Source organism: Pinus tabuliformis, chromosome 7 (genome assembly GCF_031772625.1).
Source record: "Pinus tabuliformis cultivar Carrire ecotype Pingquan chromosome 7, CPIR1, whole genome shotgun sequence".
In the NCBI taxonomy this organism is placed as follows: Eukaryota; Viridiplantae; Streptophyta; class Pinopsida; order Pinales; family Pinaceae; genus Pinus; species Pinus tabuliformis.
The window spans coordinates 606521472-606548650 of record NC_142293.1 but is presented as its reverse complement, the minus strand read 5'-3'; positions in this window follow the sequence as shown (position 1 = coordinate 606548650).

Genomic DNA, 27179 nt, shown 5'->3' with positions numbered 1-27179 from the left:
CTCCAAGTTTTGGTTTGTCGTACAAGGGACATCTCAAACTAAATGAAAAACCTGATGGTCAAGTTTATTACATAAAATGGTCAAGTTTTTATGATTAAGCCAATGGAGATTCATTGAAATCGCATGATAAGGTTGGGGTCTTAGTCGTGTTCTTATAATATGTCTTGCAACTTCACCATTAAGATACAATCATGTGGGACTATTCATTTAATACATGAATTTCCATTGGGTCTTTTCTAGCATGTTATGAAACCAGCTCACAAAAATATAGAAAAGATAGATCAACGCCTTAGAATTTAGCCTCTTCGAGGGGGAAACCTCCTTTACATTACAAAAATGAATGATTCTTTGATGATTCAAATGAAAAAACCTCCTTTCTATATATAGGAGTCTAAGGAGTCACAATATAGCCCAACCAACCTAACAATAATAATATAAAGGCACAAAAATAACAATAGAGGGATTCTAAGGGGCACAGTAGTAATAATATGTGGACAATAGGGGCACAACAATATTAGTAAGGGATAAAACTTCAATAGTAGTGTGGTAATCACTAGTATTATAGGGTCCTAACATGTCCCTCTCCTTCAAAAAAGTGTTGTCCTCAACGCTTGAGTAGTTCTGGATGCTTCTGCATAAAATTCGCATCCTCCCATGTGGCATCTTTAACTGAGAAGTTCTTCCACTTGATGAGATACTCTGAAATTGATCGATTTTGTAGCTGTCGAGTTCTTGCTTCTGTGACTTCTTCTGGTTACAATATAATTTTTCCTTCCTCATCAAGTTTTGGCAATATTGTTTGAACTGAGAGCTTCTCACCTATAACCTTCTTTAAACATGAAACATGGAAGACTGGGTGCACTCGAGAAGCTGCAGGAAGCTCCAATTTGTATGCCATAGTACCAATCCTTTGCAACACCTTGTACGGACCATAATACTTTGGTGATAATTTATTATCCTTCTTAGCTTGCCTGAGGGACATTTGTTTATATGGTTGTAGCCGTAGGAATACCCAATCACCTACATCAAAACTTCTTTCGCTACGATGTTGATCTTCCTGTTGTTTCATTCTATTATGTGCCAACACGAGGTTATTCTTTAAGAGTTTGAGGACTTATTGTTGATTCTCGATGTGATGTTCCACTGCTTGAACCTTATAATTTTCTCTTAAATATGATGTGATGGATGGTGGCTGATATCCATAAAGTGCCATAAATGGGGTCATTTTTGTTGCTGTATGGAAGGAAGTGTTATACCACCATTCAGCTAGAGGCAACCATTTGACTCATTTTGTTTTTTTATCAGATACAAAGCAACGAAGATATCCTTCCAAACATTTGTTTACTATCTCAGTTTGCCCATCAGATTGAGGATGATAAGATGAGCTATGAGCTAACTGAGTACCAAGACAAGAAAATAATTCTATCCAAAAATTTCCAGTGAAAATGGGATCCCTGTCACTTACAATAATCTTTGGGTTTCCATGTAGCTTTTGAATTGTTTCCATAAATGTAGTAGAACCTGTATTGGCTTTAAATGGATGTAATAATGCACAAAAGTGTGCATACTTGGTAAGTCTGTCAACTACCACCATGATGACACTCTTTCCCTCAGACTTGGGTAAACCTATGATAAAATCCATTGAAACCTCCTCCCAATGTTGGTTTGGAATGGATAAAGGTTGTAATAGACCCGGGGTCTTAATTGTTTCAACTTTATTTTTTTGGCAATCCAAACATTCCGCCACAAAATTTTGAATATCCTATTTAAGGAAATCCCAAAAAAAATCCCTCTTAACCCTGTGGTAAGTTTTTAAAAATCCTGAGTGCCCTCCTAAGGAAGAAGTGTGCAATTCCATAAGAATCTTTTGTTTGAGTTGGGAATTCTTACATCATTTCCAGGGGGTCATTACAAGCTGGTCAGCTGAGATACAATCATTGACAGGAGGTCGATAGCCAGAGTCTAATTTCCAAAAGGTGGTCATTGTCCGATCATAGTATAGTTTATCGATCATAGCCATAGGGGCACTGCCGAGAGAAGAAGGAAGCCCCCATCAAGGGCTGAAAGGAAGGACAAGGCCCCCCCATCAATAGTCGAGATAGAAGGGCCCTATCAATCCACTGAATAGAAGATTGATTATGTTACCATGTAAACACCTGAAGACATTGGAACCATGTTGGTTACATACAAGCATATCAATTAAGCTATGTATAAGCGATCATTGTACCATAACGAATCATTTTTCCACCTAAATGTATCAGATGTACTAGAATCTTGTCGTAACTTTTGAATAAGTGCCCACACTTCTTCATCATTCTTCTATCCCTCCCTTGCTTAATTTATCCAATTTGGTTGGATAATAAAAATGGCGCACAACAATGCTTCCACATCCTCATCCTTTCTTGAGAGTGCATCTTCCACCACATTTTGCTTCACTTTTTTGTAGATGATTCCAAAGTCATAACCCAACATCTTTGTGACCCACTTTTGTTGCTCTTCAGAGGATAATATTTGTTCTAAAAAGTATTTAAGGCTATCATGATCCGTTTTTACCTTTAAGTGTCTTCCCATTAGGTAGGGTCACCATTTCTTAAGTGAATGTAGTATTGCCAACATTTCCTTCTCATAAATAGCTTTGTGTAAAAACTTTCCCTTGATTGGATGACTTTCAAAAGCAATGGGTCTTCCATCTTGCATTAAAACAGCACCAATTCCATTTCCTAAAGCATCACATTCCACAATAAAGGTTTTTGTGAAGTTCGGTGTAGCTAAGACTGGTGCTTGGCACATTGCCTCTTTAAGATGTTCAAAGGCCCTTGTTGCTTCTGGAGTCCATGAAAATGCATCTTTATTCAATAATGTTGTTAGAGGTGTTGCTATTCTCCCATAATTCTTAATAAACTTGCAATAATACCCTGTCAACCCAAGAAATCCTTGCAGATTCTTTATGGAGTGGGGATTTTCCATTCCCTAATGGCTTTAATTTTGTTAGGGTCTACCTTAACTCCTTCATGAGAAACAATATGACCCAGATATTCCACCTCTTGTACTCCAAAGAAACATTTGGATCTTTTTGCATATATTTGTTTCTCCTCCAATAGTTGTAGCACCCTAGCAACATGTTCAACATGATCCTTCCAAAATTTGTTGTAGATTAGTATATCATCAAAAAATACTGTTATGAAACCAGCTCAAGAAAAAGATATAAAAGATAGATCAATGCCTTAGAATTCATCCTCTTAGAGGGGGCAACCTCCTTTGCATTACATAAATGAACAATTATTTGATGATAAAAATGAAAATACCTCCTTTCTATATATAGGAGTCTAATGGGTCATAACATAATCAGAGGCGACATAACAATAATAATATAAGGGCACAATAATAACAATAGTGGGCTTCTATGGGTCACAACAGTAACACTATGGGCACTACATGGGTACATCAATATAATAAGTGGGTTGTACTAATAACAATAAAGGGTTACACTAGTAGTACAGGGGCCTAACATGCCCCTCTCCTTCAAAAAGTGTTGTCCTCAACGCTTGAGTAGTTCTTGATGCTTCTGTATAAAATTCTTGTCCTCCCATGTGGAATCTTCAGCAGGTAAGTTTTTCCACTTGATGAGATACTCTGAAATTGATCAATTTCATAGCTATCGGGTTCTTGTTTCTGTCACTGCTCCAAGTTCAAATACAATTTTTCCTTCCTCTTCAAATTCTAGCAATATTGTTTGAACTGGGATATTTTGCAACTTTTGAATAAGTGGCCATACTTCTTCGTCCTTCTTCCATTCATCCCTTTCTTCATTTATCCAATCTGGTTGGATAATAGAAATGGCACACAATAATGCTTCCACATCCTCATCCTTTCTTGAGAGTGCATCTGCCACCACATTTTGCTTCACTTTTTTGTAGATGATTTTAAAGTCATAACCCAACATCTTTGTGACCGACCTTTTTTGCTCTTCAAAGGATAATCTTTGTTCTAAAAAGTATTTAAGGCTATCATGATCCATTTTTACCTTGAAGTGTCTTCCCATTAGGTAGGGTCGCCATTTCTTAAGTGCATGGAGTATTGCCAACGTTTCCTTCTCATAGATAGCTTTGTGTAAAAACTTTCCCTTGATTGGATGACTTTCAAAAGCAATGGGTCTTTCATCTTGCTTAAAATAGCACCAATTCCATTTCTTGAAGCATCACATTCCATAATAAAGGTTTTTGTGAAGTTTGGTGTAGCTAAGACCAGTGCTTCGAACATTGCCTCTTTAAGATGTTCAAAGGCCTTTGTTGCTTCTGGAGTCCATGAAAATGCATCTTTCCTCAACAATGTTGTTATAGGTGCTGCTATTCTCCCATAATTCTTAACAAACTTGCGATAATACCCTGTCAACCTGAGAAATCCTCGTAGATGCTTTATGGATGTGGGGATTTTCCATTACTTAATGGATTTAATTTTGTTAGGTTCTACCTTAAATCCTTCATGAGATACAATATGACCCAGATATTCCACCTCTTGTACTCCAAAGAAACATTTGGATCTTTTTGCATCTAATTGTTTCTCCTCCATTAGTTGTAGCACCCTGTCAACATGTTCAACATGATCCTTCCAAGACTAGCTGTAGATTAGTATATCATCAAAGAATACTAAGACAAATTTTCTAAGGAATGGTTTGGAAATGGAATTCATCAAACCTTGAAATGTTGAACGTGCATTGGTAAGGCCAAAAGGCATGACTAAAAATTCATAATGACCCTCATGAGTTCTAAATATTGTTTTTGGAATGTCTTCAGTCTTCATTCTGATTTGATGATATCTTGAATGAAGATCCAACTTGGTGAAGTAAATTGATCCATGTAATTCATCCAGTAATTCATCAGTGACAGGAATGGGAAACTTAACTTTAATAGTGAGATTGTTGAGCTCCCTATAATCTGGACACATGCGCCATGATCCATCATTCTTGTGCACTAATACTACTGGAGTAGAGAAAGAACTTTGACTCGGTTGAATTATACCAGCCTCTAGCATTTCTGCAACCATATGTTCAATTTCACTCTTTTGGGCATAGGGATATATATACGGCCTGATGTTTGGAGGAACACTTCCTGGAATTAGATGAATAGCATGATCATGGTCATGAATAGGTGGGAGACCTTTGGGAGTCTGAAATACCTTGGAATGATTGTCCAATACTTTTTGGAGATCTGGAGAAATAGATGATTGCGATGTGGAAACATCTAGCGAACATAATTGTGCAATTACACCCCTTTGCTCCCTTTTTAGAAGCTTTGTCATACCGTTAGAGTTGATTATCTTTCCTCGTTTCCATGCAATACCCCTTAATTCAACTTCCTTTACTTCCATATAAAATTTCATGAAATGTTCTTGAAAATAAAAAGCTATTGTACGTAAGGATTGTAGCCATTAGACTCCTAGTACAACATCAGCACCTCCCATTGGAATGGAAAGCATTGGGCTAGTCAATACATATTCTCCCATCGATAGCTTGATATTATGGCATTTTCCAGAGCAATTTATTCTTCCTCCATTCACAACCATCACCTAACACTCTGGTGTTGGATATAAGAAGCAATTCAATTCTTTGGCTACCTTACAATGAATAAAATTGTGGGTACTTCCTGAATCAATCAACACTATTACCTTTTTCTTCTTGATTTGTCCTTCTATCTTGATGGTTTGAGGAGTGGTAATTCCTGCCAATGCATTACAAGATATGGTCGGATTCATTTCTTATTTATCTAAGCTTTGTTTCTGGAGTATATCCTCTTCTTTTGACCTTCCTTTCTCCTTTTCTTCTTCCTCTTCGTAATCTATGTAGAATAATTTCCTCTCAGCACACGTATGACCTTTACTGTATTTGTTATCACAACTGTAACAAATCCCTTTTTCTCTATTTTCTTCAAATTGTTGTGGTGTCAATATTATAGGTTGTGGAAGACTAGGGGCAACAACACTTCCATCTTTATAGTTGTGAGTGGTATGCTTCCTGGTTGCCATAATTTTTCTTTCCATTTTTCTTGCTAACCTGAATGCCTTCTCTAATGAATCAAGTTTCCAAAGGTGAACATCATGTTGGATATTATCCTTTAAAGTCCCTATGAACGCATGAATCCTATGCTCCTCTGGAATATCTTTTACCCTTATGTTCAATTTTTGGAACTCCTCAATGTGCTCCATTATTGAACCCTTTTGTTTGCGACTTATCAATTGGCTAAAAAAAGTGTTGCTTTTTGTATCCTCATAATGTGTTGTCAATTCTTCCGTAAAAATTGCCCAAGTGATAATTTGTTTACGAGAGAAAATCCATTGATACCATAAAAACTGATTTGGTTCCAAATATAAAGCTGCAATACGTGCCTTTTGTGTGTTTTGCACATTATTGAGATCGAGAAATTGCTCCATCTATAATATCCAAGTTACAGGATCCTTGCCATCAAACTTCCTCATATCGATTTTTGGAATATGATGGGTGTTCAATCCCACATTAGAGTCTAAGAAATCATGATTAAGGTTTCTTTTGTTTGCATCATGAGTTTCCTTTACTACCTTTTCACCATTAATAAGTATTTCTTGTAGAAAATTTGTCAAATCTGTCTTCAAATTTGCCATGTCTGTCTTCAAATCTGTCTTCAAATCTGCCATGTCTCTCTTCAAATCTATCTTCAAATCATCCATCTTAGCTTCCATGGCCTTTATCTTAGATTCCATGCCTGTTATGTTAGCTTCAGTTAGTTTTTGTGAGAGTGACATTTGTTGCACTTGCTCTTGTAATTTTGATATATCATGTAGCATTTCTTCCTCTTCTTCATGAGTCATGCTAGGGATTTCAAGTTTCTTACTAGGTGTTTGCATTTTCTTTCCTTGGGGCATCAGTTACCGATAAGAAAGCTCTACTATGCCCTTTGAATTCCTTCAAAATAGATTTTCAAACCAAGCTTAAGCAAAAATTTAAAAAAATCTACACACGTTTTCTCACTTTGTGGGAGCTCAATATTGCCTCTAATGTATCTCTGTACTTTCTGATCATCCAGTTCTAAAATTGTGAACTGTAGTAGCCCTCTATGTCCTCTTTTTAATGCCACGATTCTGACCCAAATTGGATTCTCCAAGGAAGAGTTATCCAAAATCTCCCACAGTGACTTGATTATAGACTAATTCAGTAGAGTGAACTTGTATGACGTGCCACGAGTCACTGTTTCAACATTTGGCTCTGAAAAATATCTACAAGAAATACAGTCCATCCTCTTTCTGTAACTTCTTACAAAATTTCAATCCGATGCTCAGAGAGAAAGTTATGATGATTTTCCCTAGGTCACCTGTTTGGACTGTAATTCAGGAGTATGCAAAAAGACCAACTTCCTTAGATCATATCTCTGCAAATATAGCATGAAAATATCCGAAATTCGGACCGAAGATTCATCGCGATATCTTCTCAAATGGGTTTTCTTTTTTACCTTGTGAAATGTCACAGGAAAAAATTATATTGAAAATGCCACGATGACTTGTTTGGAGCAGTGAAACCCTAGAATCCAAAGCTCTGATACCAAATGTTATGAAACTAGCTCAAGAAAAACATAGAAAAGATAGACCAACACCTTCGAATTCAGCCTCTTCGAGGGGGAAACCTCCTTTACATTACATAAATGAAAAATTCTTCAATGATACAATTGAAAATACCTCCTTTCTATATATAGGATTCTAAGGGGTCATAACATAATCAGGGCTGACATAACAATAATAATGTAAGGGCACAATAATAACAATAGTGGGCTTCTATGGGGCACAATAGTAACAATATGGGCACTACATGGGTACATCAATATAATAAGTGGGTTGTACTAATAACAATAAGGGGTTACACTAGTATTATAGGGGCCTAACAAATACTAACACAAGTTTTCTAGGGAAGGGTTTGAAAATGGAATTCATCAAACCTTGAAATGTAGAACGTACATTAAAGACATGACCAAAAATTCATAATGACCGTCATGAGTTCTAAATGTTGTTTTTGGAATGTCTTCTGTCTTCATTCTGATTTGATGATATCCTAAACAAAGATCCAACTTGGTGAAGTAAATTGATCCATGGAATTCATCCATTAATTCATCAATTACAGGAATGGGAAACTTATCTTTAATAGTGAGCTTGTTGAGCTCCCTATAATCCAGACACATGCACCATGATCCATCCTTCTTGTGTACCAAAACTACTAGACCATAGAAAGAACTTTGACTAGGTTGAATTATACTAGCCACTAACATTTCTGCAACCATACGTTCAATTTCACTCTTTTGGGCATAGGGATATCTGTACGGCCTGATGTTTGGAGGAACACCTCCTGGATGAATAGTGTGATCATGATCATGAATAGCTAGGAGACCTTTGGGAATCTCAAATACCTTGGAATGATTGTCCAAGACTTTTTGGAGATCTGGAGAAATAGACGATTTTGATGTGGAAACATCTAGCGAACATAATTGTGCAATTACACCCCTTTGTTCCTTTTTTAGAAGCTTTGTCATACCGTTAGAGCTATTTATCTTTCCTGCTTTCCCTACAATACCCCTTACCTCAACTTCCTTTCCTTCCGCATAAAATTTCATGAAAAGATCTTGAAAATTAAAAGCTATTGTACCCAAGGATTGTATCCATTGGACTCCTAGTACAACATCAACACCTCCCATTGGAATGGAAAGCATTGGGCTAGTCAATACATATTCTCCCATGGATAGCTTGATATTATGGCACTTTCCAGAGCAATTTATGGTTCCTCCATTTGCAACCATCACTTGACACTCTAGTGCTGGATATAGGAAGCAATTCAATTCTTTTGCTACCTTACAATGAATAAAATTGTGGGTACTTCCTAAATCAATCAACACTATTACCTTTTTCTTTTTAATTTGTCCTTCTATCTTGATGGTTTGAGGAGTGGTAATTCCAGCCAATGCATTACAAGATATGGTCAGATTCATTTATTCTTTATCTAGGCTTTGTTCCTGGAGTATATCCTCTTGTTTTGACCTTTCTTGCTCCTTTACTTCTTCCTCTTCACAATCTATGTAGAATAATTTCTTCTCAGCACACTTATGACCTTTAGTGTATTTTCTATCACAACTGTAACAAAGCCATTTTGCTCTTTTTTCTTCCAATTGTTGTGGTGTCAACCTTATAGGTTGTGGAAGACTAGGGGCAACAATACTTCCATCTTTATAGTTGTGAGTGGCATGCTTCCTGGTTGCCATAATTTTTCTTTCCATTTTTCTTACTAACCTTAATGCCTTCTCTAATGAATCAGGTTCCCAAAGGCAAACATCATGTTGGATATTATCCTTTAAAGTCCCTCTGAACACATCAATCCTATGCTCGTCTGGAATATTTTTTACCCTTATGTTCAATTTTTGGAACTCATCAATGTGCTCCATTATTGAACCCTTTTGTTTCAGACTTATCAATTGGCTAAAAAAAGTGTTGCTTTTTGAATCCTCATAATGTGCTATCAATTCTTTCGTAAAAAATGCGCAAGTGATAATTTGTTTACGAGAGAAAAGCCATAGATACCATACAAATTGATTTGGTTCCGAATATAAAGTTGCAATACATACCTTTTGTGTGTTTTGCACATTATTGAGATTGAAAAATTGCTCCATCTATAATATCCATGTTGCGGGATCCTTGCCATCAAAATTCCTCATATCGATTTTTGTAATATGGTGGGTCTTCAATCCAACATTAGAGTCTATGAAATCATGATTAACATTTCTTTTGCTCGCATCATGAGTTTCCTTTACTATCCTTTCACCATTAGTAAGTATTTCTTGTAGAAAATTTGTCAAATGTGTCTTCAAATCTATCTTCAAATCATCAATATTAGCTTCCACGCCATTCATCTTAGCTTCCAAACCCTTTATCTTAGATTCCACGCCATCTATCTTAGCTTATGTTAGCTTTTGTGAAAGTGAAATTTGTTGCACTTGGTCTTGTAATTTTGATATATCATGTAGCATTTCTTCCTCTTCTTCATGAGTCATGCTAGAGCTTTCAATCTTCTTAATAGGTGTTTGCAATTTCTTTCCTTGAGGCATCAGTTACCAATAATAATTCTCTACTATGCCCTTTGAATTCCTTCAAAATATTTTTTCAAACCAAGCTTATGCAAAAACTTAAAAAAAAAATTTGCACACCTTTTTTCACTTTGTAGGAGCTCAATATTGCATCTAATATATCTCTGTAATTTTGGATCATCCAGTTCTAAAATTGCGACCTGCAGTAGCCCTCTATGTCCTCTTTTTAATGCCACCAGTCTGATCCCAGTTGTATTCTCCAAGGAAGATTTATGCCAAATATCCCACAGTGACCTGATTATAGGCTAGTTCGGTAGAGAGAACTTGTACGACGTGCCACGTGTCCATGTTTTGACCTTTGGCTCTAAAAAATATATACAAGAAACTATAGTCTGTTCTTTTTCTGTGCCTTCTTATGAAATTTCAATCTGATGATCAGAGAGAAAGTTATGACGACTTTCCCTAGGTCTCCTGTTTGGAATGTAATTCAGGAGTCTGCAAAAAGACCAATTTCCTCAGATCATATCTCCATAAATATAGCATGAGAAGCTCTAAAATTTGGACCTGAGCTTCGGTGCGATTTCATCTCAAATTGTTTTTTTTTTCACTTCTGAAGCATCACAAAAAAAAAGTTATAGTGAAAATACCATGATGACCTATTTGGAGCAGCGAAACCCTAGAATCCAAAGCTCTGTTACCAAATGTTCTGAAACCAACTCACAAAAAGATAGAAAAGATAGATTAACACCTTATCATTCAGCCTCTTTAGGGGGGAAACCTCCTTTACATTACACAAATAAATGATTCTTTGATTATTCAAATGAAAAAACCTCCTTTCTATATATAGAAGTCTAAGGAGTCACAATATAACCCAGCCGACCTAACAATAATAATTTAAGGGCACAAAAATAACAATAGAGGGATTCGAAGAGGCAAAATAATAACAATATGTGGACAATAGGGGCAAAACAATATTAATAAGGGATACAACTACAATAGTAACGGAGTAATCACTAGTATTATAGGGTCCTAACATAGCATGTATGGAAAATGGGATTAAAACTAATTTAATACTTCTAAGTGATCACACCTATTCACTATTATTGTGTGCACATATTTACCTCATTTTTTACAACTCCTCATTAAAATCAAAATAAAAGTTAATATTATTTGAAAGGTAAAGATCAAAATCACACTATAATGAAAGTAAATGTTGATTAAGCTATATCAAATAATACATTGATTACATTTTAATCAAAATTTTGCCTAACATTAGCCAGTATAATCACTTTGACCAAATTGAAATAAAAGGAAAAGGCATTCATATTCATAGCACTCCATCTTGATGGAAGTCAACATTCCATTTTATTCTTGACACATTGATTATAATAAAATAGTATATCTTGAAATTTTAGCCCATTAGCTCTTTTTAAAATAGCCCAGAAACATTCATAACACCTTTTTTATTCTGCAAACAGTCAAAGTTCCATCATTTTGGACAACTTGATCATAAAATATCCCTCCAAAATTTTTTATCAATCAATTCTATACCCATCTTAGGACACCCAAAATATTGAATTTTCTTAAAAACCGGTAAGAATACTAGTGAAATGACATTTTTAAATTGTGTTATCACTGGTCTATGATTTTTAAACTTGAAAATACTCCCTCCCAAACTTGAAAATTCTAGGAAGATAATGCACTATCGGTATGCGAGCTCCTACAGTGAGCTACGGTTTATCACATAATTACCAAGGTCTCTGAAAATATCGATAATGAGAGGGAAATCTAGTGTTTTGATCAACCATTTTTTAAAAGCATGTCTTTGTGGTGATTCATGTGGGTACATGGCTCTGGATATTCAAAATTCAAACAACCATACCCAGAAATGGAAGGGGTTGAAGAAACTGATATGTTCTCCATAAATTCCATTTGTAGCTATAAAGACAGTCTTTCTGCAGTACGCTCTTGGATTCAATCTCACCACTTCAAAGCACCTTCTGAATCACTTCCCAAGGCCCTGCAACGAAAGCTCGACACCACCACCATTATGCCATTTACAATTTTAATTCTGAATTAGATAAGAACTTACACATACCCTTTTCTCAAATCTACTCTCATTGAATCTAAATAGAGTTTCATTCCTTTTGCACGATAGGAAAACTGAAAGCAACAAAACAGAGCCAAAATTTGTAACTTTGGGTAAAAACATAAGTCGTTGGAAGCTAGGAGAAATGGAAGTTGTTTCATTTACTCCACCTAAAAACCACTTCATCAGAGACAGATTCTAAAAGGCAGCAATGGTTCTTCAGTACATTCCTATAGATCAGTATGTTGTATATATATTTATAAAGATACTATCAAAGGGGATGTTTGATATGTTCAGGGAAGGACCTTAGCTTTCTAAGGTATATCACTCAATCCATCCACAAATAATTTCGTCGTAAGTACCATATGCAACATGTTTGGGTAAAATATCATAATTTACTCCCCTACCACACAACCAGAGCTACCTAACCCCATGTCAAAGGTTTCAAATAGTCGCCCATGCTTGGTAAGTACTACTGTTTGGTTTTGTTGCTCTAAATTTTGTTGGTATCAGTGAGGATCCTTATAATTAATTTGCAGGGCTATGAAATATGATGTATTCTCCTTGATTTCTTCGGGAATGCTCGAAAAGAATCAAGCTAAAAATCTTCCCAATCAGCAAGCATGCCTTTGTTGCAATTACTTAGCTCTTAAATAGTGCTTCCAATGCCCTTTCCTTTTCCTCCACTCTAAGTTCTTTTGCTCCTGATCCTGTATTTACTTATGTCTCTACCATTGGCTATTGGTCTACTATTAATGACTCTATAACTTCATGAGCTAGATCTCAAACTGTATTTGTAAGTGCCTCTACCTTTCCCTCTACCCAGATTCCTCTATGTCTGCCTATGCCCCTTTTCAACTAGAGGAACTGCGTGGTTTATTTGTAGGTTGGGATGGATATATGACCTTTGTGCACCCAAATTTGGGACTATGATATGATCAATGTATCAAGTATGAATATGATTTTTCTTCCATGGGTTCAACACCCACAAAAGAAACCAAGATTTCTAGATAGTTAAAAATAACATGTTGGGTTCAAATAATCATGTCACAACCTCTTTATATTTGTATGTTAGATAGCTAGTAAAACTAATTAAACAATTAATTTTTGATAGGAAAATTCAAACCTTGCTATTCAAATGACATTTGTAATAATATCTTGCATTACACATTTTATTGGATTTCGTTAACATAAATTTTTAAATTGCATTTTTTGACATGCAAAACATGCATAGATAGGTCATGGAGGCTTCAAATTAACCATTGATCTTTACTCTTGAGACTTGAGAAATGTATATTTACATCATATATTTCTATTTATTTTCATTTACACGCATGATGGGTGAATCCCACACCTATGAAAATTCCAAAAGTAGACAACTATTTTGTTCTAGTGAAGCTTAAGTCATCCAACGAATCACAGTTTCAGACAATCTCAAATTTACCAATGCCTGGGTTGTTGAAAGTTGATATGGGTGTTTTTATTGATCACTTCAATATAACAATGAATTACAAGAATAAAGATAAAGAGGAGGCCCCAAGTGAGGGGGATGTGTTGCTTGTTCTGAAAACCATTTTGTAGTCGATTCAAATTTTGTGGAAGCTGGAAAGAGTGTAACATAAAATTCTAAGGTAGCAGGACTCTTGCCATGACTTGTTGCTTCTAATGGAGAAGCTCAATGGTCTTTAGAATGTGCTAATTTAAATGATAACATACCTTTGAACTTGTTTTATGGTGACCTGAATAGGCTTGCAACAATGCATGCAAAGCTCCTTGTGAATCAGATGGTTCATTCCTTGATAAGAGAGCTCTACTTTCCACTACAACTTATGTGTTTGGCCGATGTCGTTCATTTGGAATGACAAGATAAGTTAGATAACATAAAAGAGAATTTGGTGTAGCTGGAATATTATTCATGGATTGTAGAGGGTTATGATTTTATTCTTGCAAGGAACTTGAACAAATAAGGAAACTCTTGGATTTTGGTATGATAATAATTTCATTTATCTAATGATTCACCCACATATGTTTGAGCCCGAGCTACATTTCAAAGGAAACAATTCTTTTAGGTTATTATGGCTAAGTGGATTTTGTTTACATAACAACTTTCTGTTCTTTTCTATTTTTGTGTTTTTTTTTGAGACTTATGTTGGGCATTCTTTCTAGTGGGAGAGAAACTCCTTGCTTCCGTAATTAAAAAAACATGCAATTTTTTGTCATTCACCATATTTAAATTCTCATTTAATAAGGGTGTATGTGGATCATCAATCTGCAACGTTGCATTCTTTCAAGGCATATGAATGTGCATCTGGAACAAAGTGTGACTTACTAGAGTCATCCAACAAATATATATCTGAAATATTACGAAATTGATCACCTATGGGCATGCCTACATATCTAACATTTCAAGCTGAAAGAGACTCTTTAGCACTCTCGTAAGCTATCACTTTACTTTTATACTTTGTAAGCCATCATTTCTCTAGGTTATTTGCATATTTTTCTTGACAAGAATTCCCTTTTATTGTATTTGATAGGGAGTCAACCTAAAAAATATACAAAAAGCCATGAGTTGTGCAGGGATCAATTGTATTCTATCATACGAGAGGTTGTTTCTGTTGAAAATAGCAACAAGAAATGGTAAAAATAGAAATGCTAAAAGTAGAATTGCTATAAATAGTAGTTCAACCAGTGTTGAACATAAAAACAAGGAATGAAAAATGGAAATGCTAAAAATAGCATTCTATAAATAGCATTTTGGGATACCTTCCTATTTTAATCAGTCCCTAAACTAAAATAGTGAATTAAAATTCGAATTTAATCTTAGCAGCTCTTTGTAAAATAGTTAATTAATTCATCTTGAGTTAATTAGTTAAGGAAGATCAAACATGAAGTTTATGTGGGGACATGCAACAGTTTCTGCATTAATTGAGGAATTTATCCATCAGTTAAAGAGATAAGGATGAGTTGTAATATTGAGTTGTAATTAGTTGGCTCAGCTAAATGAGTCAAGTCCAATTAGATTAATTCAAACAGTCTATTGAATTAATGTAAGTTCAGTTAGTTAATGCTTGAATGCATGTAACTACTGCACTTCAGATAACTGAATATTCTCTCATAAATAAATCATGCATGTCAGTTTAGACAGAGACCCAGTTGAGATCAGATGGAGGGGTAGTGTACTATTAGTTGCTAGAATATTCCATTGTGAATATTCCTTGCATGCAAAAGGAATTTTTTCCTTGAGGATTTTGCAATTACTTCTTCAGGTTTTGTGAGTGTGATGAGGTCAATTCACACATGTGGCTTCACTGGACCCCAAGAAAAACTGTGCAAGGAAATAGGAGGCTTGGAGGGCTTGAGGAGGACATATACTCTGTCTATTCAGTCTATGAGTTGTATTGTTTGACTGTAGAGAGAGCAGGATAGCTTGAGAGCTGATTCTTTTTGTAACTTGAACAAGATTTCCACTTGTATGATAATACAAAGATTGATGTTTTAGGTTGAGGTTTTCCTCGGGTTATTTCTTTTGTGTTATGTGTGATTGATTTCTCATTCTCAGCTATATGTGTTCTCATTGATCTTGCTAAAATTTGATTAAGCTTTGGCAAAGTTTGTTGTAGAAGTAGATCTTGTAATTTTATTTAGTCTATTGCATAATCTATTGATCTATAGTGGGAATTTCTACATGGTCTTAGAGCAAAGGTGATCAAGGCGAAGAATAGTATACCAGAAGGAGAATTTTGAAGTTTGTGGTTCCTGAATATAGAAATCGAGTTCTTATCATATCTCAATTTCACCAATGGCATTTAGTGGTTTAAGGCTCGAGTATGCCCTTGATGGCAGCTCGAATTATATAGCTTGGAAGGATCGCATGAAGGTAGTATTAGAGGATAATGGTCTAAAGTACTTCATTGATCAAGAAGTACCCAAGTTAACTGATGCTACTCAACTGGCGGAATGGAACAAATATGTAGCTCGAGCAAGGAGAATCCTCCTAGAGGGAGTTCAAGACCACATTATCTCAAGCCTCCATGGGAACGAGACAACATTTTCGATGTGGAAAACATTGAAAGATCTATATCAGAACAACAACGATCAAAGGAAGTTGGCTGAAAGACAAGCTTCATAAGATCAAGTATGAAAAGGGTCAAACGATCTCTACATATCTGAACAAGCTCACCACCTGCAGGGATGAGCTTGGAAGTGTAAGGATCACAATCATTGATGATGACATGGTGAGTCTTGCACTCGATATTCCTAAGAGATAGCATAGCTACCAAGACTCAGTTAAGGGAAGAGAAAACTACCATATTGGGAAGGACTTTGGTCAGATCTGATGCGGGAGGAAATAAGAAGAAGCAACAGAGATGGATCCTCATTGAAGTAAGATGATGAGGAAAATCTAGCCTTAGCAAGTAAGGCGGGGAAAGGGAAAGGGAAGGTGTCCCAACAAAAATCCGGTTCTTCCCATGGTGGGAAGAAGATTGATATATCGAAAGTGTGATGCTTTCATTTTCATGAAGTGGGCCATTATGCTACGAATTGTCCACAGAAGAAATCCAAGAAGGGTTCCTTGAACGGATCTATTGATGAGGCGCTGGCCTCACAGTTTGAGCTGGATTTCTTTCTTATCGCATGCATGGTTTCATCCATGATTGGATGTGTGTGGTACCTAGATTGTGGAGCTTCATTCCACATGTCAGGTGACAAGAATCTTTTCAGTACCTTGGAGGAGAAGGATCTCCAGATGTGGATTGAGATGGGTGATGATGGAAAGTACCGTGTTTCAAGTGAAGGTACGATTCTGTTTCAGAGGGAGAATGGAGCTCCCCTCACCTTGACTGATGTAAAGTTTGTACTCGTTTTGAAGAAGAATCTTGTGTCTATCACTATGCTAGAAGATAAAGGCTATGATGTAGTCTTCAGTAAAGGTATGGTATTCTTGAGGCATATCAGTACTGGACAGACAAAGTGAATAACGATTTGAGTCAAGAATCTCTACAAGATGGAGGTAGAGGACTGTGTTACTTTGAGTTCCAAAGATGAGATGGTGCAGAGCCAAGATGTTGGCAAGCTATGGCATAGAAGACTAGGCCACTTGCACCATGAAGCCTTGAAGATCATGCAACATATTTCTACTAGATTACCTAAGGGAAAACTTGAACAAACGACTACATGCAAAGGTTGTACCTTGGGTAAATATGTGAAATATTCCTTTTCAGATTGAGACAGTAGAGCTAGAGCAATCCTGGAGCGAGTTCACTCAGATGTTTGTGGACCCTTCTCTACAGCCTCCATCGTTAAATAAAGGTACTATGTTATTTTTATTAATGATTTTTCTCATAGATGATAGATCTACTTTATGCAAAAGAAGGATCAAACCTTCTTGAAGTTTTGTGAGTTTAAAGCCTTGGCAGAGAGAGAATCCCGAAAGAAAATAAAATCCTTGTGTAGCAACAATGGTGGAGAGTATGTCTACCAACACGCTAAAGACTTTTGTGTTGCAGAAGGTATTAAACAGGTTGTTCACGGCACCACATAACCCATAGCAAAATAGGGTGTCCGAAAGGAATAACAGAACGATTGTTAGAGTAGCTCGAGCGATGTTGCATGACCAAAGCCTACCACTGCATTTATGGGCTGAGGCATGCAATACAACAGTATACTTGCAGAATAGAAGCCCACACCGTATACTGGGAATGAAGACACCTATGGAGGCCTATTCCAGGAAGTGACCTGATGTAAGTCACTTCTGAATGTTTGGATCATCCATTTACTATCATGTGCTAAAATATGCTAGAAGAAGCTAGATCCAATAGATGAGTTGGGAATGTTGGTATTATGACACAGGTGTTGTCCTTGATGGCAACTCACTTTGATGACCGATCATAGTTCAAACTCACAGAATGAAGAAAGAAAGGTATACACAAGTTCCTCACTAACCAAGCCGCATGTACATGTGGGTTAGCAGACTGAAAGGAGCATATAATGTACACACACACTTTCATAGTAGGAAATGCATGGACATGATGGGAAACTAAGTTTTGGTCTATGGTATTTGGTCCATGGTATTTTGATCCATGCTATTGGTCCAAGGTATCTAGTTCAGAGTGTTGACATTAGGTATTTAGTCCAAGGTATTGGTCCTAAGTGGTTTTGGTCCATGGTATTGAGTAAGGCCTAAGACTATAAAAGGAGGAGAGGTTCATTAGGCAAAGGCAGTCAAGTATTGAATATCTAATGAAGAGAAAGATCTAGCATACATGTTATTGGGTTATAGTGCATAGTTGGATTTGAACCAAAGATGAACCTTAGTGCTTGATGAAGGATAAGATCTAATGATGGGTTATGATCTTAAGGCTTGAAGTCAAGTATCTTTATGTGGTTTTTTATCATTTATCTGAATAACCGGCGCATGTTGTAGTTTGTAAATATGATGATCTGGGTATAAATGAAGTTTGAAATTGTTGTAAGGTTTAAATCATCATTTACAAATCTGTATGCATGTTCACTTTAGAAAAGGCATGTATACACGTTGATTCTACATATCAAGATAGCGTATATATCTTAAAATTGATTTGCAGATCTGTACGCAGGTTTGCCTTGAGAAAAGAGCATATGCATGCAGGTTCGACACATTGAAGTAGCGTATACCTCATAAAATATGTTTTAGCTACTTTTGTTTGTTGTTGCAATGTTCTGAGTTCTAGCTATTGTGCTCTGGTTACTGTATTCTAATTACTGTATTCTGGTTACAACATTCTGAAAAGTGACTGATTGATTTAGTTATGATTGGTGCAAAGGATATTGGTTGATTCTGATATATTTGACGTTCGATTGATGTTATTGATGGATCCAGTCTAAAAATTTATGAAACATGGTCCCTGGAAGAAAAGAGAAGGTCGTAGCCTACTGTAGGCCAGCACCTATGTACTAGTACTCATATCAGCCAGTACAAGAGCTAGGGGGTTGTTGCTCTCTTCGAGGAGAAGCTAGAGAATGAGAGAAGGTTGTAGCCTTCTGTAGGTAGAATCATGCATACTGGCATAAGACTGCACCAGTACAAAATTATAAAAAGAATTTTCTAGTTTAAAAAGAAGATAGAGACGATTACAGCTAGTGGTTTTCACCCATGTTGGGTTTCCACCTTATATCTTGTGCTCTTGTGTCTGATTGTCTGTTCTGTTTTTATTGCACCTAGTTACTATTTATATGGTTCTAATGCATTGATTAAAGATCAACATATGATAAATTAACTGAATCATAAGCTTGCAGGATTGCGCTAGTTGCCTTAGTCACAGTTCAGTATAGATGCGAGTTCCATTAACTGAAGTAGCGTATCTGATTATGGTAATGAACAATTATTGACTTCCTAATATTGATTCACCCTCCCTCTCGGTATTATTTCCAACAATTGGTATCAGAGCAGGTCCTTCAGAAGAAGCTTGATAACTTGAAGGAAGATTTGTCATCATGAGTAACTATGAAAAAGAGGGATCCATTAGACCACCACTCTTTGATGGGAGAAACTTCATTTATTGAAAGGTGAGAACCACAACCTATCTTCAATCTCTTGGAACAGATATCTGGGAAATCGTGGAAGCAGGATATCATTTCCATCAGCAATTCCTACAGATACGACAGGTAAAAAGAAATATGAAACCAATGCCATTGGTATCAATACATTATTGGGGAGTCTGTCACAATCAGAATTTGTCAAAGTTATGCAGCTCAAAACCACCAAAGAAATATGGGACAAGATTGTTCTAAGCTATGAAGGAGACAATTAGCTAAAATGTGCAAAACTGCAAACTCTTAGAATTCAATATGAAACTCTCAAAATGCACAATGATGAAAGTATAGCTAGTTATTTCTTACGTATAGATGAGATTGTTAATTGCATGAAGAAATTGGGTGAAGAGATAAAAGAAGTTACTTTAGTTGAAAAGGTTTTAAGATCCTTGTCTACTAAGTTTGAATCAAAAGTATCTGCCATAGAAGAAAAGCGGGATCTTCAGACTATTACTATGACACAGCTGCACAAAATCTTAAATTCTTTTGAAATGATAAAAGGAGGTCCATCAAATATGAGAGAAGCTTCATTCAAAGCTTCAGGAAGAGAAGAACTCAATGAATCAGGACATATTTTAGAAGGAGAGGAAGAAACAAAAATTTTCATGAACCTTCAATGGGGTTCCGGAAGATTCAGAGGTAAATTACCCTTCAAATGTTTTGTTTGTAGAAGAGTCGGTCATTATGTTTCCAAATGTCCTCATAAAGATAAGCTTGATAAAGCTAAGGAATCAGCAAAATGGAATAGAAAACAAAGTGTAAGTAAGAAGAACTACTATACGCATGAAGATAATGATGGTTTATCAAATAGTGATGAAGATAAAAATAGTAGTGACTATAGACTTCTGATGGCTTTTGAAGATGATTATTTCCTGGATGTTTTAGATGAAGATGACCTTTATGAATAAATCTCTAAACTCAAAATCTGTTTAGAAGAAGAGAATATGATTATAAAAACTCTAACATTCCAACTTGTTGAAAGAGAAAAACACAATGAAAAACTAGAATGTGAAATTGTGGGTCTAAGAAAGGATATTAAGAAAAAAAAAAGCTCTCAATCTTAGATTTGATAAAGGATCATAAAACTTAAATGAAATTATCAAAGTGTAGCATTCTCCTTTGATAAAGACAAATCTTGGATATACTGAAGAAGCATCCCAAGCATAGAAGCCGTCAACCTCCACTAAAAGCTATCTTGATGTAGCAAATAACAGTGAACAATTTGACAATCGACGACAAAGGCATAAAGAAGATCACCAAGTAAATCAAGCTCAATTTACTTCAAGGATGAATAGAAGGTACAACCAACCTCAGGTAAATCATTCTCAATCTGTTTCAAGGATGAATATCAATAGGAACTACAATCACCAGGTCAGTAGATTCAATAATCACAGGAACTTCTTTGATCGCCAATGATTTTCATGTCATAACTTTGGACAGAAAGCTACTCAATGTGTTGCTTACAAGAACATCATGACTAGAGAAGCACGAAATCAAAGGAATGTGACAGGGATCATGAAATAGACCTACAATAAGTTTTCTCTTCTTGAAAGTGAAATAGAATGCTCTATCTGCAAAAACTTCGGTCATGAAGAATCTGAATGTAGGAGTAAATTTCGGCAAATCTCTCAGAAGGAGAAAACTTCATTAAATCCAAAAATATGGAGAAAGAAAGAACCACAAACAGAAAGATGTGGTATAGCCTTGTATGTAGAAGGGCAAGAAAATCAGTGGTACATCGACAATGGATGCTCGAAACACATGACAGGTGATGAAGAAAAACTTCAGACATATAATTTCCTAGAAAAGGAAAAGAAGGTCTCTTTTGGAAATGACACTCTTGCTGTCATAAAAGGTAAAGGTTATGTTCTCTTAAAAGAAAACGTTAAAGCTAGGAATGTTATGTATGTTGATGGTTTAAAGCATAACCTGTTAAGTGTCAGTCAAATGTGTGATCAAGGAAATGAAGTAGTATTTCGATCAAATGGATGTGTTGTTCATGAGCTTCATATAGGAGAAACTGTGATCAAAGCTATAAGAACTCAAAACAACTTATACATACTTAAGGGAGGACAACAATAGTGCTATCTAAGCAAAAATGATGAACATTGGCTATGGCACAAAAGGTTGGGGCATCTAAGCTTCTCTCAAATAAGAAAAGCATGCAAATTCCAGGCTGTTCATGATCTTCCTGATATCAGCATCCCAGAAAATACAATATGCAAATCATGTCAATTTGGTAAGAAAACCAAAGTGCACTTCCCTGAAAATGAAGGATCAACTAGTAAGCCTCTTGAACTTGTTCATACTGATTTATGTGGGCCATAAAGGAAAAATTCACCTTGTAGAGAGGAATACTTTATACTGTTCTTTGATGATTTTTCCAGAATGTGTTGAATAGGGCTTCTAAAGCATAAAGATGAAGTAGTTGAAAAATTCAAAGCCTTCAAAGCCTTGGTTGAAAATGAATCATATCACAAAATCAAATGCCTCAGATCTGATCGAGGATGGGAATTTACCTCAGATGAATTATTTTACTTTTGTGAAGAACATGGAATAAAAAGCCAATTCTCCACTGCAAGGAATCCTCAACAAAATGGAGTGGTAGAAAGGATGAATAGAACTGTTCAAGAAATGGCTTGTGCTATGCTAGATGAGTTTGGAACTCCTACAACCTTCTAGGGTGAAGTTGCATTCACTGCCATCACCATTGTCAACCAAGCAAATGTTCGAGTAAAAAATACTCAAACTTCACATGAACTTTGGTATGGTAAGGCTCCTACTATAAAATACTTCAAATTTTTTGGAAGAAAATGTTACATTAAAAGGACCGATGAAAAACTTGGCAAGTTTGAACCTAGAGCAGATGAAGGCATTCTCCTTGGTTACTCTTCTCGAAGTAAAGGATATAAGTGTTATAATAAAAGTATTGGGAAAATTATTGAAAGTATTGATGTTGTGGTTGATAAAGCATGCAAAAATCAAAAGCATGTAACAACCAAAGATTGTGGAGAAGATGAGGATTATCCTCCCACATCAAATCAGACTAATTCTGAAGAAGAAACCAATGAACCACCAGAAGAATAGATAACAGTAGAAGAAAAGACTCCATCAAGGTATGTTTAGAAAAATCATCCAGAGACTCAAATTTTGGGACAGAAAGAGGTAGGTGTGTAGACAAGAAGAACTGTTACAGAAACTTCAAGCTATCTAGGATTTCTTTCCTCCATCAAACCTCAAAATATAAATGAAGCATGCAAAGATGAATGTTGGGTCAAGGCCATGAATGAAGAACTTGAGCAAATTGAAAAGAATTAATACTTGGGAATTAGTTCCTAGACCTCATGATAAGAATATCATAGCAACCAAATGGATATTCAAAAAAAAGCTGAATGAAAATGTAGAAGTTATTAGAAACAAGGCCAGAATTGTTTGTAAAGGATATGCTGAACAAGAAGGTACAAATTTCGAAGAAAATTTTGCACCTGTTGCTAGACTTGAAGCCATAAGAATGTTCCTTGCTCTTTCTAGTTTTCAGAAATTCAAAGTATACCAAATGGATGTAAAATCTGCCTTTCTTAAGGGAGAGTTAGAAGAAGAAGTATATATTGAGCAACCAGACAGATTCATTCTTGGAAATGATGCAAAACTTGTATGCAAACTCAAAAAGGCTCTATATGGTCTAAAACAAGCTCCAAGGGCCTGGTATTACCATGTTGACAAATACCTCCATCAACAAGGTTTTTCAAAAGGATCAGCTGATAGCAATCTATATACAAAGATTGACAATAATAATTTGCTAATACTTTTTGTGTATGTTGATGATATCATTTTTGGTAGCAATGAAGAAGCCACGAGTTAGAATTTTTCTTCGGTAATGTACCAAGAATTTGAAATGTCCCTGCTTGGTGAGCTTACATCTTTTCTTGGTCTACAAGTTCAAAAAAATAAAGATGGTATTTTTTTGTCACAAAACAAATATCTCAAGTAGATCTTGAAAAAATATGGGATGGAAGATTCGAAACCAATATCTACCCCAATGATAATAGGATGTAGTCTTAGCTCAAATGATGAATCAACAATAGTACATCAACCAACCTATAGATCTATGATTGACAATCTTCTTTATCTAATAGGTACCTGACCAGGCATCATGCATGCAGTGGGAATAGTTGGAAAATTCAAAGTAAATCCAAAGGAATCACACCTTCAGGCAGTCAAAAGGATTTTCAAATATCTTCAAGGAACACAGAATGTTGGTTTATGGTATCCTAGAAATACAGATCTTACACTTCATGCATATATAGATGCAGATTGTGTAGGAAGCGTTGATGATAGAAAAAGCACTAGTGGTCGTGCATTCTATATGGTTCCAGATTAGTGTCTTGGTTCAACAAGAAACAAAGTTCAATTGCATTATCTACAGCTGAAGCAGAATATGTGGCTGCTGCATCTTGTTGCAAACAACTCTTTTGGATTATGCAAACATTGCAATACATTTAGATCACATGTACTCCAACCATCTCCATTCTATGTGATAATACAAATGCCACCAATATTTCAAAGAATCTAGTCATGCATTCTAAGGCCAAGCACATACCCATCAATTATCATTTTCTACGTGAACAAGTGCTTGAAGGAAGGGTCAACTTGGAGTATGTTCCCTCCAAAGAATAGGTTGCTGATATATTCACGAAACCACTGCCCAAAGAGAAATTTGAATATATTAGACAGAAGCTGGGAGTAGTTGATGCATCATTGTGCTGTTAAAACTTATCTATTTCAAATAAAAGTGGTTATACGCAAGTTTCATGAAGTGTAGCCGCATACATATGCAGGTTTATGTAGATATAGTCATGTATATGTTGGTTAGAAGAAAAGTAGTGGGCTAGATTCAGGATGAAAGGAATCTGATATGGGTCTAACAGTGACCATCTGGCACAGGTTCAGGTGGAGCATATACTTCTAATAATGCGTTGTTGGCATTATATTAGAATATCTTGGTACAAAGTCATAGTTGTTTTTTATTCAGGTGGAACTGGTTCGAGGGGAGATCATGGTTGCTGGTCTGGATGCTGATTAACAGATGATGCTGATGATAGTTGCTAATGACTATCATGGTCTTGTTTCAGATATTTGGTCTCTATGTCATGTATATTTTTTCTAATGTCATGTCATGAAACGACCTATTTTGCTACCCCACTAGTCATGCGATGGATGATGTAATGTTCTTGCTTTGACATGTATAAATAATTGGTATATCCCCACTTGGTTGGATGGATGAGTCAAACTTGGTATATCCCCACTTGGTTGGGCGATGGATGTATGTATGAGTCATTGGTGATATGAAGGTCATTTATGATGTATGTATAGATTCATGTTCTTCTTTTAGAAAATCCTTTTGCAGATATTCAGGGGGGGCATGGAGCTCAATTAGCACTATTCAACATATCAGCGAAATCCGCATGAACTCAGGGGGAGCATAACCCTTTGCCCTTGATGAAAAAGGGGGAGAGTGACTTGGGGTTTCCATCAAGTCCAAAGGGCGAGATTGTTGGCATTATGACACAGATTTTGCACTATGACATAGGTGTTGTCCTTGATGGAAACTCACTTTGATGACAGATCACAGTTTAGACTCACAGAATAAAGAAAGAAAGGTATACACAAGTTCCTCACTAAGCAAGCCACATGTACACGTAGGTTAGCATACCAAAAGAAGCATATAACATACACACTCACTTTCACAAAAGGAAAGGCGCGTGACGGAAAACTAAGTTTTGGTTTGTGGTATTTGGTCTATGGTATTTTGATCGATGGTATTGGTCCAAGGTATCTGATCTAGAGTGTTGACCCCAGGTATTTGGTCCAAGGTATTGGTCCTAAGTGGTTTTGGTCCATGGTATTGAGTAAGGCCTAAGACTATACAAGGAGGAGAAGCTCATTAGAAAAAGGCACTCAAGTATTGAATATATGATGAAGAGCAAGATCTACCGTACAGTTTATTGGGTTATGGTGCATATTTGGATCTGAACCAAGGATTAACCTTAGTGCTTGATGAAGGATAGGATCTAATGATGGGTCATCATCTTAATGCTTGAAGTGAAGTATCCTTATGTGGTTTTTGATCATTTATCTAAATAATTGGTGCATGTTGTAGTCTGTAAATATGATGATATGGCCATAACTGAAGTCTGAAATTATTGTAAAGTTTAAATCATCATTTACAGATCTGTACGCAGGTTGACTTTAGAAAAGGCACATATGCATGCTGGTTCTGCATATCAAAATAGTGTATACATCTTAAATTTGATTTGCAGATCTATATGCAGGTTCACCTTGAGAAAAGAGCGTATGCATGCAAGTTCGACACATTGATGTATCGTATACCTCATAAAATATGTTTTAGCTACTTCTTTTTGTTGTTGTAGTGTTCTGAGTTCTGGTTACTGTGCTCTGGTTACTGTGCTCTGGTTATTGTATTCTAGTTACTGTATTATGGTTACAGCATTCTGAAAAGTGATTGATTGATTCAGTTATGATTGGTGCAAAGGAATTGGTTGGTGCAGATATATTTGATGTTTGATTGATGTTATTGATGGATCCAATCTGAAAATCTATGAAACATGGTCCCTGGAAGAAAAGAGAAGGTTGTAGCCTTCTGTAGGTTGACACCTACCTACTAGTACTCATATCAGCTAGTGCAAGAGCTAGGGGGTTGTAGCTCCCTTTGAGGAGAAGCTAGAGAATGAGAGAAGGTTGTAGCCTTCTGCAGGTAGAAGCCTACGTACTAGTATAAGACTACACTAGTACAAAATTGTAAAAAGAAGTTTCTAATTTAAAGAGAAGATAGAGATGATTGCAGTAGCTCGTTTTCACCCACATTAGGTTTCCACCTTATATCTTGTGTTCTTGTGTGTAATTGTCTATTCTGTTTTTACTGCACCTAGTTACTGTTTATATGGTTCTGATGCACTGACTAGAGATCAACATATGATGAATTAACCGAATCATAATTCTGCAGGATATACGCTAGTTGCCTTAATCATAGTTGCATATACATGCTAGTTCCATTAATTGAAATAGTGTATCTAATTATGGAAATGAAAAATTATTGACTTGCTAATGCTAATTCACCCACCCTCTCAGTATTATTTCCAACAGGGAATACTTGTGGGGTACACGGATACACCCCACAACTATCGGGTGTACCTGCCTTCCACTAAGAGGATTGTGGTACGGAAGGATCTAAAGTTAGATGAGCAGAAAGCCATGCGCCTATCACTTGAGAGGCAACTCAAGTTGCATGCAAAGGAGGAACTCTAAACTCGCAAGGAGGAGGAGCCTCATATTGATGCAAAGCAACCACATGCAAAGGATTCGGGAGTGGAGACATCCACTCATGCTGATATTTCCAGAGATGGGTGGAA